This window comes from Chroicocephalus ridibundus, chromosome 1 (genome assembly GCF_963924245.1).
Source record: "Chroicocephalus ridibundus chromosome 1, bChrRid1.1, whole genome shotgun sequence".
Classification (NCBI taxonomy): Eukaryota; Metazoa; Chordata; class Aves; order Charadriiformes; family Laridae; genus Chroicocephalus; species Chroicocephalus ridibundus.
This window is the reverse complement of record NC_086284.1, coordinates 208,670,852-208,690,369: the sequence shown is the minus strand read 5'-3', so window position 1 is coordinate 208,690,369 and position 19,518 is coordinate 208,670,852. Positions and strand designations below refer to the sequence as shown.

The window sequence follows — 19,518 nt, the reverse complement described above, 5'->3', positions numbered from 1 at the left end:
TGTCTTTGAGGCATGAGGGCTCGCCACTCCCCACACTGATGTGTCTGCTTTAGGATGGCTTGTGTGGTTCGCAACTGCCATGTCCCGTCATGGGAGTATTCTGGGTGCTCTGAATAGTCTTTAAAAAAAAATCGCTTTAAAGACAATAGCTAGTAAGTATCTCAAACTGCTATTTGCAGCCATGACCATAACTATGTACTCTCGAGTCTGAGAGACATCCAGAGGGAGATGTGCCAAGTTAGACCATCTACAAATATCAAAAGGTAGAACGATTACAAGGCACTGTATGTTGTGGAGTGTAGGGCCCTAAACTTATGAACGTGATACTCAATAGGTATAAATTGGCTGGGTTCCAGTAAAAGCAATAGTAGAAATGGCATTCCAAGAGGGAACTGCCAAATGAAGAAGTAGGTGGGAATTTCTTTTCCTTGCTTAAGTAACAGACTTAATGTAGATGGTACTGATTTTACACAACTCAGTGCAGAAGGGAGTTTGGCTGTGGTTGTCTGTTACATCTGCAGCTTTGTCACGTGAAACAGGCTGACTCAGATTTCCACATTGTGTCCACGGTGGCCTTGAAAGTCATCTAGGCTTCCCCTGATCTCTGGTATGGGCATGAAGTAGGAAGTGTTGAGGTTTCGCGGTATTCAACCTTGTGAATGGGAAAAAGTTATAATAAGGGGCAAATGGTTTTAACCTGGGCTGAACAGATTTGTGGTTTGTTTCTTAGCTCATCACAGGTGTCCTGCAAGTCTGATAGGCAGAACCACCTATAGAGCAAAAACACCCAAACCTAGGGATTTAGAAAAAAATAATGGCTGAGTGAATTGAAACCTCAGCTTCTCCATCCCTACCTGAAAGGAGCTTCATACAACAGCCCCTTCCTCTGGTGAGATTCTCGGAGCCCCAAGTGCTCTGGCACCCCACGCCAGCCCTGTGGACACAGCCTCAGCTCTCCAGTTCCTGACTGTAACCCTGCTGGGCTGCCTCGATTGCAGCTCGCTTCCGCAATATCATGTATGTTACTCGCACGTCTTGTGTCCTCTCCTTGATGTTCAAAGTGATGCTTTGAATGGATAAAGCACTGGAGGGGGCTGCCCTGAAAGGTTGCGGAGTCTCCTTCTCTGGAGATATTCAAAACCGGCCTGGACACGTTCCTGCCCAGCCTGCTCTGGGTGACCCTGCTTTGGCAGGGGGGTTGGACTAGATGATCTCTGAAGGTCCCTTCCAACCCCTACGATTCTGTGATTCTGTGAAAACATAGAGTGTCTAACCTCAGTGAAAGTTAAGGAGAAGTAAGTGTCATCATTGCAATACTATCTGATTCTCTTAAAATGGACATTTTACTTTTTCTAATACTTATCTTGACATTCAACCTTTAAAAAAAAAAAAGTTGAATTTTAAAGTCTTTGATTTTTTTAATGGATCTTTTGAAGTCATAAAAGTAAGAAATTATACATTTTTATAATATGACAAGTAAGGCCTGAAATAAAGGGCTGTGCTTTTCATACAATATAAGCCCGGTAATTTTATTTTTAAGCCGAATTTCCAGATGGCAAGAAACAGCTTTCATTATGTGAAAAGAGTTTGCAGGTTGTTGTGTATAACAAGGTAATTGCCCCACCTGTAGTACTAATGTCTGTTCTAGAAATCTTAATTTATTTACATGGATACTTATATAAGAGAAAAAGGTGAAACTTTGTATTGTCCTCTTGCCAAGTGTGATAACGTACTCTTTCTGCATAAGTCGCTTCATAGCTTACTGTTTTTTAAATAATGTAGGAATATCAAGTTATTGGCTGTCTCCATGCCCTGAGAAGTTGTCAGTTTTTATGGGGAATTGTCACTCTTTTCAAGCGCATAATTTGAAAATAAAACTATAATTAGGACTCCTTATGGTTTAAATGACATTACACAATAAATACAAGTCATTCAAGCTTAGGATACTTACATGATATTTTTCAAGTTCTGAATTGGGTTTGGCTTGGTGTCTATAATTACATTGCATAAGTTTTGGGGGTAGAATGTATACAGGAGGAGAAAATGAGTGATGCTTTTCAAAGCTAACCTGCTCCTTCAGGACCAAGTCAATTGAGCTTATTCACATCGCAGCATTTCTCATGGGAAAATCCAGCAAGTATCTTGACCTATTCTGTTGTTCATCAGGAAAGATAAAAATGCGAATCGTTTGAATCACTGGCTGCTTTTCTCTTTGCCATCTACTTCATTAAGAATCAAATGTAATTAAAAAGTAAGCCTGGGTAATACCTCAAGAGCCTGATAATAGGGATTTTGCAATTAACTTCAATGGATGAAGGACTGCAACCCTAATTTCTATTTTTGAAATCAAAAGCCTGGCCCCTTGTCTAATTAAAATGTAGTTTGTGACTTAGCTGAGGTTGTTAAATGTGTGTCTGACGTGAGTGTGGAACTTACTGCTGTCTGCACCCTGAGTGTCTTGAAAATTGCAGTGCTGTATAGAACCCTGAGGCCTGATTTCTATCGCTTTGTACCTTGTATAGACATTTACTTGGATGAAAGAAAAGGCCAGGCTGGAGCTGAACTGCATGCTTTGCACAGGTATATGTGGTTATCCATGACACTGGGTCTAGGGAGAATCAGGAAAAAGGGTTCTCAGTTTGCTTGCAGTGATTTATCATAACCTAATAGTCCTGTTCAACTGTGATGGCTCGGACCATCGGTATTTGTACAACATCTGCACTTGAAGAGCCACTGCAGTTGAAGAAAGAAAGATGGCTCCAGCTTTTTCTGATTCTGGAATTGGAAAGATGTGGAGCCCGTGATGCAGTAGCTGCAGTAGTGTTGTGGAATCAGCTGCTGTGTTACCATGGAGCACACAAAAGCCAAGGAACTTGGGATGGGGGAAGCAAAGGACTCAAGACATCTCCCTAAACCATTAGTATACTATCCCCCCTCCTCTTACCTCTTCTGGCTCCTTGTCCCCGGAATAGATCTTCCTTAATCTACTTAAATCACTCATCATAATTTAAAGCACCATAGTTTATTTTCTCCCTGTAGCAAAAGACTTACCTTATCTGTTTATGAACTATCAAGTATAGTGCCTGCTGTTTCTCAAGCTACATGCATTCCTCCTTGTTACTGCACGTTCCTCAACAGATAATTGGGAGCTGTATCCTTCAGTCTTTACAGGGGCAAAACATTTCTCAAATCAGTGGGAGTATTATCAAAATAAGAAAGGAGTTGTTACACTCCAGGGTAGCGTCAGATCTGACTTTAATTTAATTCCAATTTACATTTTGGGTTTTATTGCAACCCTAAAATGTTGGGCCATACCATTTTAATATCAGATTCTGACTCAGTCAAAGCAGTTCAAGCACTTATTTTTGAAATTGTGCTCAAACAAATCTTCTTTGAGCTTTGCATTTATGTGGAGATGCACAACCAAGTGATAATTTCCACAATTTACTGGGAACATTTCATGCATTCCTACCTAAAATGTCTGGTCAAGCAGATATTTCCCATGCAGATTCTCCCATTGTCTCCAGTGAAAATTCCATATGAGAAGTGGATCACGGCTAATTTGCAGACGGTTTTGTTCCTCTTTTTGTCATAAAATTACTAGAACACGTAAAGCACTTTTAAGAAAGTATCAGTCAGCTTCATTAATGACAATTAAAAAGCATAAAATGTCACCAGAGCAACAGCAGCACTTATTCAACTGTCAACATATTTTAAAAGATTTAATGCAACCCCTGTGGTTACCCTCAAGGAAAAAGAAAGGAACTGAGAACCATTTTCTTTGAGCTCTTGAGCAACAGCAGTACAACTTGTTTTTAAACAATCCCTCATTGTAATGTTAATGTTACCACAGTTAATAAAAAGTTCATTTATTATTTGGGGGACTTTGTGCTGATGACAGTCTGGTAGGCAACGGTTTATGCTCAAACAGTTGATTGGGTCTTTGGTGGTGTCCATGGAATGAAAGCTACTTGCAAAATGAAGTAGAGGTAAAGCATTTAAAAAAAAAAAAAAAAAAAGAGAAAATAAAAAGAGAGATTATATGCAAAACTCATAAAGAAATCTTGTGTGTGTTTATATAGTTGCATAATTTTCACAAATTGTGGGTCAGATTTTCTCAAAAGTAACTGATTTGTGGCTTTCGCAGCTTCATGGATCTTAAATAACATTTATAAAGTGTTGAACACCAACCATGTGATAATTCTTCCCCTTCAATTGTCTCGCACTGGAGATCTAAAAACTTTTGAATACTGTCAACTAAAAATAAAATTTCTTATCTTTAGTAGTGAAGTTAGTATTTTTACATTTAACAACCAATTGACAACTTTGTTCTTAAAGACAAATATCTAACTTACAAATTGAAGTCTTGGGGGGGGGTCATTTTTAGACTTTATCCTTTCTTTATATGGATTTTTTTCTTGTTTTGCCTTTTTTTTTCTCTGTTAAAATAAACAGAGAACATAATGCAATAAAACTTACTTCTGTAGAAACTGAATTAAGGAAGCATTATGTAAAAAAACCTCAGTATTCTTTCTAGAATTCCCTGGGGAGAGGTCCCACATGCCAAATGCCATTGAATCTGCTTATTTTCACACTCACTCTTGTTCAGTGTCAGTGTCACTGACTTGCCTTCACTGTCCTTATTGTTGACATGAGTGTATAGGAGAGTAGAATTTTGTGTATTGTTTCTGGTTAGATTATGCCACGTGCTGTGACTTCAGTTATGAAAACGACCATGCAATAAAGCTGAAGTCACAGGCGATGTTTGGTCCAGTTCTTCACGTGTTCTCTGAAGTTATTACAAGAGGTACCCTTGTAGGAAAGCACAATAAGTACCTGGTCTTCAAGGTATTATAAGGCACCAAAATTAAGGGAAAAGCTTATAAATTTAATCCTACTCTTGGATGAAGAACTCATCCAAATTTTACAAAGTTTGAGAAGACTCCAGTTTCTTGCACAATAAAAAGTAGATCTGTTATCTAAGAGATGACTTCAATCTCTTTCTGTTCTACAACTCGGGCAATTTGACCTGTATGTGAACCATGTCTTTTTATTATTATTATTTTGTTATGGAAAAATCAAAATTTATCTTAGAACATTTTGACAGTTTCGACACATCTTAGCTCTCTCTACTTGTCGTAGAAGAAAGCAGCTTATCTTGGCCAATACCACTGCTCTCTCATCACAATTCTCCCTTGTGTTGCCTGTCCAAGGCAAATGCTGAAGTCTCTACATAGGCAGTTATATTGCCATTATTGTGCAACACATCTTTTATGTTCAAAAAAAAATGCAATGAGAGAGAAATGTCACAGGCATGTCTAAAACCCTATCTTTTTCAGGACTGTTTGAGTACCAGTAACAAGAGCTCCTCTGTGAGCCGTTTCCATGCTGGATGAGTTCACAGTGCACTTTGATATGTGGTGCTGCACAAGCCTTTTTGTGTATCAGATGTAATTAGTGACGTGACTCACAATAATTACTCATTTTATTGAACTGCTTTGACTGAGATCCTGCCATGAATAAATACATAGACCGAGACCTTATCCTGTCATTTGAACCGGCTGTTTCCTCAACATATGTATTTTGTTCTTTTTGGTGCTGACTTTTCAGTCTTCTCAATAACTCTCCTTAATAAAAAGAGTAGGCACTCTTTCTCAAGGAAAGGCCTTTGTCACAGGGACACAGTTTGCTGATTCGCAGCATGCCTTCTCATCTCATCTTACATTCAGACGGCAATGGCTGGAGCAGACACCAGGTTAAAAGGAGGCTGTGTGTTTTCCCATATTCATCTGATTACAGAGTTAGGGTCTCGGGGATGCAACTGAGGAGTGAAAAATATTCCATTACCTGTGTGAATCGGTGTGATGTTGGATATTCTGTCTTACTGTGAAGCGTGCAAATCAAGATAAATGCGTATTTCCAGTAATGGAATGAATGATGGTGATTAATGGAGGGTTTACACCATCTGTCCTTCCTTCCTTCCCTTCATTCCTCCATCCTTATTCAATGCAAACTTGGTACAATTGCATTTGCATCATTACTTCACCCACCATTGATAAGGCTTCTTCCTGGAAGCAGAAATCCTGATGACTGGTTTAGTGAAGCTAAGACTCTGGTATCACAGCGGAAGGAAGATAAGGTGTGATAGCTTTGCCTCTCCCATGAAGCCACTCTGGAGCTGGGACCATAATGCCCTTTAGATAATTTAGTTTTTCTTCTTATCCTTGTGAATATAAGCTAACATCTCTCCTTGAAGAAAAGTCTCTTGCTTCTTGTGTGGACAAGGTGGAGGCTACGTTTCCTGTCCCTTTGTTCAGCAGCTACTATTTGGGATTTTAAGCGTAAAGAGGGTAGATTTAGATTAGATATCAGGAAGAAATTCTTTACTCTGAGGGTGGTGAGGCACTGGAACAAGTTGCCCAGAGAAACTGTGGATGTCCCTTGCCTGGAGGTGTTCAAGGCCAGGCTGGATGAGGCTTTGAGCAGCCTGGTCTAGTGGGAGGTGTCCCTGCCCATGGCAGGGGGGTTGGAACCAGATGATCTTCAAGGTCCCTTCCAACCCAAACCATTCTATCATTCTATACTCCCAACTGCTACTCTCACCCAGCAAGTCATTTATGCAAAAGTGAACACCACAAAGGCTCCTCGATTACCACACTTAATGCCCCAGATTATAGCTAGATTATTTTCAGAAGCACGGTATAACTATTTTTAACTAATGATCTTAAAATAATTGTTTTATATCCAAGACAGTGATACAATCAGGAGACAACATTTTGAAGAAATGTCCTGCTACCATCTTACCTACAAGAAACTGTAGCCCATGGTATTTCATCATTATCTGAAAAAACCTTTTTCTCTGGAACCCTCTATCAAACCATCTTGATAGAAAAATCTCTGGAACGGCATTTCACCAGTACGCAACTCCCACGAGTTCAATCAGGGAGTGCCAAGAAATGCAGGATCTGTGTGTCTGTTGGGGAGAGAAAGTGAATTTCAGACCTGGTGTGTGAACGCCCTCAAATCACCACGAGCTTAGAGTCTGGTCTATGAAAACCTTTCAGGGATGAGCTCTTCATTTTTAACTTGGCCAATTCTTAATTTGGCCACCATCTCGGAAGTGTGATAGGACATTTTTAATGCCATAGGTAATCCTGGGGAAGGAAGAATGGTTTTGGGTTTGATTTTTTTTTTATTTTTATTTGGGGGCTGTAAGTAAATGCTTCATATAAAACACACCCTATTTTTATGAGAAGTTTTTACTTCTAGTACAAATTTCAAGTGCAAATATGAATTTTGTGAAATGCAACATTTAGAAATAGTTTGGAATGAATACCCAGACTTTTGAACTGTTCTGCTTAATCTTACTGCTCTGGGATAAATGATTGCCTCACCAAAATTATCTTCTAGAATGTGGATGAGGAGACATCACAATCACCCCAGAATGCCAAGTTGCTTAATGGAAAAAAATGTGCCTTGGCAGTTGATTTTATTTTTAAAAAAAAACAAACTCAAACCAACAAAATTAAGGCAAAGCCAAATTCTTCATCACTTTCAGCCATTAAGAGAGTCAGACTGGTATTCTGAAATGAAGAAAAAGGGCTTTGCTTTAGACTTATGCAGTAAATTCGTGACGTATTAAAGTTCACTTTCAACTATCTATTGTCTCAACTATTGTCTCCTTTTAGTATTTCCTTTGCAATTTCATAGTTCCTATATTGCTTTGCAAATGCAACTGAAAAAAACAAGATTCTGTAAATCCTTCCCTGAGAGCAACAGGCTTTCTCAGTCACCTGTTTTTCTGATCATTTGTTGTAGTTTCTTAGAATTCTTTTCTTTTGCTTAATACCATTTCCCTTTCTTAATGAAAAATACATTTGCTTCTAAAAGTTTCAAGTTATGCAGAATAAATCAGTTTCTGTCAGCCCAGAATCAATTAAATTGGCAAATATTTGGCTGCTTTTAACATCTGTATAAATCAGGCTATATCTTTCAGTCTCCCAGCTTAAAGGAGCTGCAGAGTTAGATTTACAGGGATAAGGGAAATATGTGAGACAAGTGTCTGATTGCTCATTCAGTTCAATGGCTGGGAATGACAAGGTTCGCTTTCTTTCCTTCTCATGTAACAGACCAAGAATGCAAAGTTTTGAACAGCAGAAGGAGAAGATAAATATCATAGTATACATGCAGACAAAAATGAATAGTGTAACGGGAATCAAAGAGGGAAAGACAGTAGGATAGATGTATTCACAATCCTGCAGTAAATTATTTTTAATGCAAAAAAGCATACGTATTCAAAACATTGTAACATACATATAGCAATATGTACACCTGCGTTTTCTGCTTCTTGGTCCCAGAGATTTTACTAGGTGTGAACCTAAAACTGATGCATAAATTCCTTGAAAACAACCGCTGATCTCGGAAGACAACAAGAGAGGAGTTCCCTTATCCTCTACTGAGCCACAACCAGCCGGGGAATGAAAGACGGTGTTTTCCTTGGGTAAACTTTTGTGGCCTTTCTGGTGCGTTTCAGTGGCACAGGATAGTTCATAACACATTTATTTTCTACAGTTCATAGAAATTCCTCCTTGTCTGAAATAACCAGTCTGCATGCCTGTCATTGCAGTTTTCCGAGACAGTCTCCATGTTAATATGTTGAGTGCTCTTAGAAGGCACAATATCAAATTAGCATACAAAAATGAGAGCACTTACATCTTCAGAATGACACTTTCTGGTTTTTTAATATCAACCAATTAAGATTTATTCTTTTTTCCAAGGAGAGGCTTGGCATTATTTCAAAAAATTTACTTTTTGAAGCCTGAAAAGGATTTAGTTGGCATGGAGAGCTGATCCTGGGCTTAGACTTTTCGATGGCTTCAACGTGAACACAGCTGGAATTTTTTAAGCTGATTCGGCTAAAAACCCACTTCCTGCCACTTTTGAAAATAATGCACCATCGTTTTATTTTTTTTTTTTCCTAAAGCAGACAAACCTACAGCAAAGACAAAAGAGTTTAAAGCCCTCATGAGGTATTGTGGTTTGCATTAGGGAAATAAAGCCGTGCATACATGGCTATAAAATATGAAAATTAATATGCCTGTAAAGCCATTACCTCTAATTTAATAATTTATCATCTTTGTAGCTTTGATAAGTCATTTGTTTCTCCAGTAGAAACCTTGTTTTCTTACAGATACTTGCCAACGTAAGACCTTCTCAAACCTAATTTTCAAAAGTAGAGTAGGAGAAGAATCAAATTTCAGTGATTTTTATTTCAGTGATTTTTATTTCACTGGATGATTCTTCAAACTCCCTCTCTACTATTACCTGATCTCAGGTAAATCTGTTCTTAAGCTCACACGGGCAGCTGAAAAAGTCTGTTCCCAAAGTGGCAAAGCTGCATGGAATTGCAAAAATAATTTGAAACTTTCAGATGTGGTCAGGTATACCACTATCTGCACTAACAGTGTTCAGGAAGTGAAGCAAGGAGAAGACTTTCTACCTTGGCCAGCATGGTTTGGCCCACCAGCCAAAACAGGCTTTTCTCTGGTCCCGTCTTTTCCTTCGAGACATGGGGGAATCTTTGCTTGCACGGTATGTGCTTCCTTGGCTGATGAATTCTTCCTCCCGCCCCAGCAGCCTGACGATGAGCAGCAAGTTCATGAAGCACTAGCGTGGTGCTTGCAGGAGCGGAGGGACGTGAGTCTTGCTGCATTTGTGGGTATATATGTGACCCGACTAGTTAAAGCTGCTGCTGTGTCCGCTTCAGTAAAAGCAGGCACTGAGGGAGAGGGGCAAGCACAGGAATTCAGCATCTCCCCGGCAGCTGGGGAGAGCAGACCACCCTGATGCAGGAGCTCTGAAGAGGGTTTTATAGGGGAAGGTTGTGCCAGCTGAATCAATACTGGGGCAGGTTTCGTACCTACCGTGGTAATTCACATAGATGTGTCTGGGGGGTGGTGGTGATCTAATAGAATTAAATATATTTATTTAAAAAAAAAATAACAAACAACCTTTCTTGAGTTGGATTTGTTTGCAGATACAGGAATCTGCCACAGATGATGACTTAATTTCCATTTGTTGTTTCAAAAAAAGATACATTTCATTCCAGATTCTCAGGGTGTCATTGCCAAAGAACTTTCCCTCATACGAGCACTCCAGATACATCCAACAGTGCTGTACAGTGATGAGATCCCTCTCCATTATTATTACATTCTTGCTTATATTGAGTGGGTTTTACTTGGTATTGGTATGTTGGTTTTTGGTCTCGGTCTTGGTACTGGTATTGGTATTGCAGTCAGGCATTGAATGCTGGTTATGAGACAGCCTGTCCTTTTTGTATATTCAGTTCCTCTCTTATCATGCCCTCAAAGAGGTGAAAGAAGTCTGTCTGGACTTGTCCAACAGGCAGGCAGCTGAGTTTTCTTCTTTTCAGTCTGTGGTGACTGTGAAGGACCTTTCCTTTAAGGTTATTCTCTTTCTACAGATGAGGGGACAATGGCATCAGGAGAGCTTTACGGCTGTTGAAAGCTTCCCTAGCCAGCTGGAGAAAACTCCCTTTCAGATCAGGTTGGAAGTGAGAGAAAACATCTAACATCTAAGATCAACTAAACTTGAGATTGTGTGTAACATCAATAAACCGCAGCACTCTGAATAAACAAGGTGTCCACTCACTGTTTACCGTTCCCTTTGCTTATTTTTCCAGCCCTGTGTCTGTGATAGCCCCAACCTGGTTGCTGAGCAGCTGAAAATGACTTTTTTTCAAAGCGGGACTAATTTCTGGTTGATAGGTACGAGTCCTACGTGGAAATGTGAGAGAGAGAAATACCAGACTGTAGGACATGTTTTCTCTAAAAGGCCCTTTCAAGAAAGCAACTACTTCTCTGTGGAGAGCGAGGGGGTGACATAGCAGTCGCCAAGAGGTGAAAGGGTCTCGTGGAGGTTACTCATAGGCACAAGGAGTTGGGAAGAACTCACTCCACCCCAGTTCACATTGTGTGAGAACAGCCAGCCATAGGATCAGCTCGAGAGGAAATCTACAGGTCTTTGAAGGTGAATTCAGGTCTGGTACCAGTTTTTCTCATGTTGAAGAAAGTACGCGTGTATATGCTCTTTTAAGCTCAGACTGGCGGCAAAATATTAGTTTTCTGCACAGGAGTTGAGCATGGTTCTGACATTTTATGTCATCTATAAGTTTTCTGCAATCATGCCAATTTATTTGTTTAGAGTTGTGGAGAGGAGAGATCAGGGAAAGGGATTGCTGTGCTCAGTTTCGGGCCCTCCCAGCATAAGAGGTGCTGGTGAAATGGAAGCAGCCCAGTGAGGTGCTAAGCAACTCGGCTGTTACGGGTGCTGGAGCACATGGAGGACATTACATGACACAGGTAAGCTTTTTCAGCCTGGAGAAGAGAAGGCTGAGGGGCATCTCGTGGCTGTCTTCAACTCTCTGATGGGGAGAGTATAGAGAGGACAGAGCCAGACTCTTCTCAGAGGTGCACAATGACAGGACAAAAGGCAAAAGTCTCAAGTTTTAGCAAAAGAAATTCTGTTTAGATGGTAGGACAATTTTTCTTTCTTTTTCCTTTTTTTTTTCCCTACCATGAGCATACTGAGATGTTGAAACAGGTTGTACGGGGAGGCCATGGACTCTCCATCACTCCAGGTATTCCAAACTCAGCTAGACGAAGTCCTGTGCAAACCCATCTCACTTCAGTAGCTGGCCCTGTTTTGAGCAGGATTTTGGCCAACATAACCTTCAGATGTCTTTTCCAACCTGCATGCTTTGTGGTTCTGTGATTTTATCAGGGATCAGCAGGTGTGAGTATTAAGATGTTGGTATCTATTTTGGCAGTGTTTCCAGCACAGCTTATCTACTAAAGCAGTTCTGAAGAAGTAAGTTAGCTTTTCTCAAAAAGGTCAGAAATCTGACCCAAATGACCTGGCAGCCTGTGTCCACAATGGAAGCTGTAAACACTCAACATCAAGATTTTTTATTTAAGATGCCTACTGCAAATTATTGTGACTAAAGTGTGGGTTTCCAAGTTTGGAGCCTTGCATGTTGTGTAAATTGTTTTCTTACAGTTTAATACAATAGATTTCCCTGGTGTGGAAGGGAAAAACATGGATCTGTCTGTAGCTGCACAGTAAAATATAAAAATTCCTCTTCTAAAGAATGGCAGAAATCCTAGATATGCAGCATTGCATGAAATGATATGAAAACAACGTCAGATGATTCTACCTGTATTTTCTGTGTATAATCACCTTTGTTCTTTTGTTTAAGAAAAAGAGATGCCTTCTTGTTGTTAAAGTGAGCTCATTCATAATGTGATGAGTAAATCACCACAAGTAATGATGGAGCGTGCAGAATGTAACTAAATTTACAGATGCGTAATTTATTTATTTATTTTTAAATTCTATTGAACTCCTTTAATACCAAATTAAAATTAAGGTTAAATTAAATATGTCGAATTTATGGCCAAATTTCAGAGTATGCATCTGGTCTCAGACCAGATCTTAGGCCTTACTGTGACATCTGGTTCTAGTTTATTTTCAAAGTTTGTATCTGTACGTGTGTATAATGTTACATACAACAGATAAAGCAGACTTCTACAGTACATACTGTGTGGAGGTATATGTGTCTACTTCTGGGCAAGTTCTATGTTACTTGATGTATGGCAGATGTATAGCAAAAAAATATTTGCAAAAATTACATTAAAATGGCAAAGTCCAGAGTAAAAAAATTAAACTACCTGGCCACATCCTGTTTCATATGCATATCATCCTAGATTTGACCAAGCAATGGTATTTTCTTTCTTTTCAGTGGCTGATTTTGCAAGCTTGAGCTCTGTTCTTTGATGATAAATGTGAACAGACACACACACGTGCAAAACCACCAAACAAAAAAGCAGTCATATGTGTGCTTCTGAGCTCATTCTTTCAGTCATGTGATTGATACTGTATTATTTTGAATATTTGAAAAAGTCATTAGAAGTGTATTGATTGTTACACTGTAAAGATTTAGGGAAACTTTCCTTCACCTCGCTGAAAGGCTGTAATAGTCTCTTACTGACATACCTTGACAAAAACACTGTATTTTTCCTGTCTTCCATAGAATCATAGCGTCGTGTGGGTCGTAAGGGACCTCCAGCCAACATCCTGCTCTAAGCAGGTCTGATTAGATCAGGTGCCTCTGAGACATGTCCATGTCAGTCTAGAATAGCTCCAAGGGTGGAAATCCCACCCTTTAATGCCAATGTTCCAGTAGCCTTCTGGTAGGTCATGGTACACAGCAATAAGTTTTCCCCTTTTCCTTTGTGTCTTAAAACTGAACAAACCCGGGTCTCTCATCTCTCCCTGTATGCCGTGTGCTTCAGAAACTTTATTTGTTCTTTGGCTTGTTTTTAGTCTTGGAAAGCGATTCTTCCATTCTAATGGTGAACTGCTCACTTCTGTAACTGCTCACCATCTCTTCACCCATTTCCAGGCACATCTTCACATATAATATGAACAGAGTCTGATTCTGTTCGTATTACAACAGTTCATCATTCAGCCACTTCAAAACTGAGTCAGATCAGAATCAGGACCATGTATCTGTCTATGGATGTACTTAATGACTATGAAGTTGTTTTGGTGTTCAGCTGGGGAAGAAAAAGGAGGATTTCGTTGGCTCCAGTTAGGCTAGAGTCAGCTACTGAGGTTTTTTTCTGGAGAGTGTGAACAAATGTGAATGTTGTATCCTGTGGCAGGTGTTGAGTATTTCTTGAGGCTGGATCTCATGAGGAACTCACCTGCCAGCCGTTTTTAGAGAAGTTTCTCTATAACTTTCTGAAGATATGTTTTGATTTCTGCTCATAACTTAATTAATATAAACAGTTTAAAAGGAAAAACTTGTGTATCCGTTACCAGTTCCCTATTAATTTACATTTTGGGCATTAATTCTTGTCGGGGGGGAAGCCAAAGCATTGTGTCATTTTTGTAATACCAAAATAGGAGCAAAATAGCTTGTATATGAATAATAAAATAGAAAAGATCTCAATTCACTGCTTTAGACTCTGCATTGTGCAGACAAATTTCATTCTCTGTGTGGTAAAGGATAGGTGGATTTTGTCTATAAAGAGGTATGCATTTTCATTTGATCTGCCTTAATCCCGAGGATATGGGTTCAGATCCCAGAGCCATTGAAAATATTAGCTTGATGCTTCCATCAGCCTTCAAAAGCTCTGTGACTGAAGGCTCTCAGCAGCTGTTATCTGCTATAATAAATGCCAATGATAAAAAAGACTAGACGAGATGAAGATACTTTTTTGAAGAACAAATAAAACTGTTTTCTTTCTAAATTAAGGTAGGGGGGAAAAAAAAATCCTTTGATGATTTCTTTCTTGGTAGAAAATGCCAACAAGATTGTTCTTGGATAAAGCAATTGTTCTTTTCCACAAATATTGCCTAGGATTTGGGGGTCACAGTTCACAGCAAACCATGCGGCCTCTGTTTGCCCAGCTGCCACACCTTCTCTGCCTTCTCTCCTCCTGCACGTGAAAAAAGAGGCTGAAAGCAAGGTAAAGGGAAGAACAGACTTAGTGCCGCTCTGCTTGTAGACCGTAATTAATGTAAATGGTGTTACAGGATTAAGACTTTTTACTTCCGTGTACATATCCCACCCAACAGGAATTCTACCCTAGTATTTAGCGCAGGGGAGAGGGCATGGTCTCTCGGTGTGGTTTTGGCTGGCTGGCAGCATGCAACGGTGATGCAGGATGCAGGGAGAAGTCTTGCAAGATTGGTTTTTTTTTTTTATTATGGGTTTGCTGGGGTTTTTTTACAGTGAAGTCAGGGTTGCAACAACTGAAAACTGTTCCTCCGGCATAAAAAGTGCATTCTAGATAGAATAATCCCTCAGAAAGAAGCAAGCCAAAATGTCAGAAGGAAAGGAGACTCTTAAGGAGAAAAAGGACATGGAAAGGCTGTTTCTTCCAGCTTTCATTCCGAGTTCAATTTTATGGATGTTACACACAAATTAAGTTAAGATTGTGTTACAGAACTTTGTGTTACAAAACCTTGTGGTACAAAACTTTAAAAAAAAATCCGTATTCATGTCTGTGTTTCCATACACTTCCAACAGATGCATTTTAATTTCAAAATGGTCTGCAGGGGTTTATACACAGCATATAGCTTGCGTTGCAGCAGTCTGTCTTTCTTTTACGTGTTTCCACTTGGTTTTGGCAAAACAAAAAGAAACAACTAAAAAGGAATTTCATTTAGTGGGTGAAAAAAAAAACAACAACAAAACAAAGTATAATTCCTTCTGAAGTCCAGTGATGTTACTGGACTTATTATGTTACCATTAGTTATGATGTTACCATACTTTGGTTTATGATCGTGTTTTCCAATGGGTTCAGTGTTTCAATTAGAAATCTACGTTTAATCTTTCTCCACCCTGAAAGAAGGCGTGCAGTTATGAACCCAGTGAATACATGACAGTGTTCATGATTTATTTTCACTGTAAGAGAGTATTCGATTTTCTAATGAAAATTAGAATGAAAACAAAAAAAAATAGAATAAGTTTCTCTGGTTTTACCTTTTTTCACAATTTTTTCTTATGTCCCAACTTCAGCCTGAAGCGTTTATGCAGTTCAGAGGTGTCAGAGCCCGTGGAAATGAGGATGGATTAACGTGGGTGGCACTTGCACATGTCAGCCAGGCCTGGCTGCTCCCTTGGCAATGATGAAAAGGGTACACGTTTGCTGCTGTCCCTTCTTCACTGCCCGTGCCAGTAATTGCCACTTTGTATTATTTATAGAGTCAGAGTTGGTTTGCAGGTTTGGTTTTTCCTTCTTTTCTCTTTTGCCACTACCCCACACGACTGCACCCAAGCTTTTTGTTGAGGTTTGCCTGGTGGAAGCAGAATGAAAGATCTTTGTGTACTTTGCCATCTTACGACAACTGGCAGCATCTGAAATGAGGCATGTCAGGCAACTACCACAAAAAGAAATCAGTAATTTACAAGTTCAGACAAAGGTTAAAGAAACAGACTTTCTCTGTAATTGTGCTGTCTCATACAGTTAGTTAATATTTTCACATTTCAGAATATTTAATTTTCCTAATTGAGGGAATGTTACACTACAGTTCAGAAGGGAAGGTGAAATCAAAAGCAAAATACTCGCTTTTTCAGCGCAGCGGTGTTAATGCTTGTGTTAGTCAGTGGGAATAATATGGGGGAGGATGGGAAGTAACAATTCATTACTGTCTCTCCTGCAGTCAATTAAGTATGTCTCATACCTAACTGATTAAAGCTGCCTTTTTTTTCCATTATGATAATAATCATAAAATTCTTCTGAAACAGACTGAGACTAGGACCATTTCTCCCAGCATCTCAAATCTGTAGGGGAAGGGAAAAAGTAAAACCCAAATGCCATCCTTACCGGTTTGAGTTTGATTATGCAGAGTTAAGATCAAGCAAAGATTTTTCAAAGTGAAAAAAAGAACAAAATCCTCAGCTACAGAGTGTCTTCAATGAAAACAATCTCAACAAGGTTTCATAAGAAACACGAAATTCCTAGAAATGTTTATAAACTTATTAATAATGCTAGTACAAATGTGGCCATTCGTGCTCATGCTGCCTCTTTATTCACAGGGGTAGTGGAAAACCAAAGTTTATTAGTGACTCCAAGACTTGCAAATACCTGAGTTATAAGGGCCATATAAATACTGAGGGGGAAACTGTATTCTCTACAAATACAAATTGGAATTTCTGTAGCCGCAAAGTGTTTTCTTTCTACTCTGATGTTGACTCCCGTTAATAGCTAGACCTGCTGAATCTTAAACAGCGCAACACATTCGAGAAATTTTCACACATTATAAAATCATGGGTCAGAAAGCTGATGATCCGCTGTGTAGATACAAGTTTAATAGATGAAGATCCTATGTGAAATCATAGATCGTGTCATGTAGCAAAAAAGGAACTCCTGCTTTCTGCACCCTTCCCCCACCCCCAGTTTGGCTGCCTTTCAAGTATTATAATTATAGAAGGATTTCATAGAGCTGATCTCCTTAATGTCCATCTCTTTCTATAAAATCTATTGTTATTTATTTCTAAGCTCCTTATGAGACTGCGGACTATTTTGCCAGCCTAAAATGTGCACTGCCCTGACAATTCTTCACACTTACTGTCTCCTCCAATTTGATTCACATTTGCTCCCTTCTGTATCTAGTCCCCTGTCCAAATTAAAAAGTGAAATAAAGTAGAAGAGATGTGTGGACCTCTGAACACATTGCTGAAAGGTTCCTTTTTCTACACACAAATGTTCAGAGTATTTCTCACAGGAGAATAGCATAAATTATGGAGATTGCGTTCACAGAACAGTGAATGGTATTGTCAGTTTGCTTAGGAAAAACTAATGGGGTTGTAAAGAAATACTATCTACTTTATTAGAGTAAAATTTGACAGCTGGAAAAACAAGGGCAATAGGCTGGCTTCCATTTTCCATTGATTTTAGCCCCCAACATTCAGAAGGCTTCCTCTTCTGCAAAACCACATTCACACTGCCTACACACGAACACACAATGCTCTTTTGCTGCAAGCCAGAGGCAGATTAAACTTCATTAGGAGAGTAAAGCTTAAGGAAAGTTCAAACTGTAACAGATAGTAATTTGACAAATAAAGAGTTAGGATTTATCTTACTGAAGCCAAAAATAAAGGCTGGAGCAAGGTTCCCATGGTTCTTTTGTGCCTTTAACCACTGGGTAGGAATACAGTCACTCTTCAGTATACGCGTACCGTATACGCCTGGTAGCCACACACCATGGCTTTTTTAATGCACTTAAGCACCAAGTGGAAGCACACATATCTCTCATTAAATAAACAAAAATATGCCTATAAAGTATTTACCTTAGAGCAAGAAATAAGAACTGGAACGAGAACATGTGTTCAAAGTATTCTTAGGTAGATGCACTAGTACCTCAGCTTAAAGGCAACGAGAAAGAGTGCATTTTATGTCTGGATGGATTGGATTAGCTTTCTGTAGCTACATTAAATTCTCACCCAAGCATCCTCATAGTTACACACCTTCCCCGGCCTTGCTGCTTTAGGATAAAGCACGCGTCATTGCAGTTGAGTGACAGATACCTGTGGTAACTGCTGAGCTGTGATTTGGGAATTTAAGTTGTTCTCACTCCACTAGCAAACTCTACAATGTCTAACACGCAGTGCCACAAGACAAAGGTCTCTATCGTTAATACCTGAAAACTTTTTGACTTATATTGGGTGAGCTTCGACAGACAATTTACCAGTGAAAGATGCTACTTGCTATGTGTTAATATGCTGGAATGCACAACATACTAGATAGTGACTACATGCAAACAATATTACAAAATGAGGGCTAATACAACAAAGGAATAACATGCTGAAATGTCTGGCAAAAACATTATTGCACATGGCTCCTGGATGGGATTCAAAGCCTGTGTTAGGTGTCTGTGCTTGCTCTTGAGCCCGTGGGGAGAGTTAGGCACCTCAGACTGGGGGCTGAAGCAAAATGCTGCCAGAAATCATCGTGCTTCTTTAAACGTTACCTGGAAGTAGCTAGGGGAGAATTTTTGAGGACAGGAATAGGACACAAATCTTGGTGTTAAGTTGACTTACTCAGCTCTGCAGGGAGGTACCTCCATCAGCCTGGAATTCACGCTAAGGGTCATTGCCTGAAGAGAAATGTTTGCATAGTTTACATTCAAAGAACTGAGCAGAGATTACTTTCTTTTCTGCATTGTATATAATAAAGAGTGAGAAAAAAAAATGTTTTACTTTCCATTTTACTGTGGAAGCAGAGAGGCAGAAGTTCCAATTCCAGCCTGTGTTTCCTAAATAACTGTTGTAAGTAGGAGGTGTAAGGTGGGATAATCAATGAAGTGTACTTTTCACTCCTCTCTTTAAGCCCTGCCACTATAAACAAAAAATAATGCAGAACGGACTGAACTAGACTGAGAAGCGTAAAGGGCAGTAGATTAGATCTGAGTCCTAGCTGCAGTTCCTTGTTTTCATAAGTGCAACTTTATTTTGTGGTAACGGGTAGCTCTGTAAAACAGAGAAACCATCCGTGAGGAGCAGCTTTTGGGATGGTGGAAGACAGGAGCTGTGGCCGAGCCACTGTTCCATTCTTCACATCCTTCAGATGATTGCTGTAGCCCACTGAAGGGGGACATCAGCCATGGGGTCCCAAAATCCTCTCTTTGACTGTCTTCTGCACAGATTAGCCCTCAGAGTTTAACTGCTGGGTTGCATCCCCAAGGCTGGTTGTAAGGAAACATCTAATTTTGAAAGGCTGCTACCACTTTGTCCTGACCTTAGACTGGCTCACAGATGCCAAAACTGAGTTCATTTTGTGTATGTCACCATCAGATACTCCTGTGCTTGGAGGGCTTAAATTCTTGCTGTTATGAGTGAACCAATCTGTCATTTCTATATGCTAGTGCTCCCCAATGCTGCGTACAGGCATCAGAGGTGCCTATGTTCTGGAATGGTTTTAGGCCCTG

At 39.6% G+C, this 19,518-nt stretch overlaps 1 protein-coding gene across 1 annotated transcript in view; it reads left to right on the top strand.

Annotated features, from left to right (window-relative positions):
• SEMA3C (semaphorin 3C) overlaps positions 1–19,518 on the top strand; it is a 125,234-nt gene that overhangs the window by 4,380 nt on the left and 101,336 nt on the right. The window lies entirely within an intron of this gene.